Consider the following 944-nt stretch of genomic DNA (forward strand, 5'->3'; position numbering starts at 1 on the left):
TTTTCGTGTCCCCAGTTTTCGGTGTACCAGGGTATAGCATTTTATCAAATATTAAAATTAAAGCTAAAATTTGAATTGTACTTCCCTTGTTCTCCAGGTGGGCGCCTGATTGCTGATGCTTGAAAAGTATTCCCTTGTTCTCCAGGTGGCCTCCTGATTGTTGAACTTGAAAAGTATTCCCTTGTTCTCCAGGTGGGCTCCTGACTGCAACAAAATAAACAAACAAAGAAAATTTTCTGCCCCACTGTGGTGGCTGGGAAGATTTGTGAGTTGTTAGCAAAATATAGATCACCTAAGCTATTGATGCAATGATGAGAATAAAACTAAAGACTTGATTGGAATGTATGTCTCCTGTGAGTAAAACCAAGGACTTTTGACTAGCAAATTCATCAGACTAGGTCTTCTATCTTAGGAGAAAGATTCATCAGACTAAGATTTTGGATGCTAGGAGAAAGTTCATCAGATTAGGTTTCTATCTTAGAAGAACAATTCATCGGACTAAGATTTAGATCCTAGGAGAAAGTTTATCAGACTAGGTTACTATTTTTGTTATCTTAGGAGAAAGATTCATCGACTAAGACATGTATCCTAGGAGAAAGTTCATCAGACTAGGTTTTATATCTTAGGAGAAAAATTCATCAGACTAAGATTTTGATCCTAGGAGAAAGTTCATTAGACTAGGTCTTTTTTTTTGTTATCTTAGGAGAAAAATTCATCAGACTAAGATTTTGATCCTAGGAGAAAGTTCATCAGACTAGGTTTTCTATCTTAGGAGAACAATTCATCAGACTAAGATTTAGATCCTAGGAGAAAGTTCATCAGACTAGGTCTTTTTATTTTTGTTATCTTAGGAGAAAAATTCATCAGACTAAGATTTCTATCCTAGGAGAAAGATTCATCAAACTAAGATATCTATCCTAGGAGAAAGTTCATCAGACTAGGTT

Source organism: Nicotiana attenuata, chromosome 3, assembly GCF_001879085.1.
Source record: "Nicotiana attenuata strain UT chromosome 3, NIATTr2, whole genome shotgun sequence".
NCBI lineage: Eukaryota > Viridiplantae > Streptophyta > Magnoliopsida > Solanales > Solanaceae > Nicotiana > Nicotiana attenuata.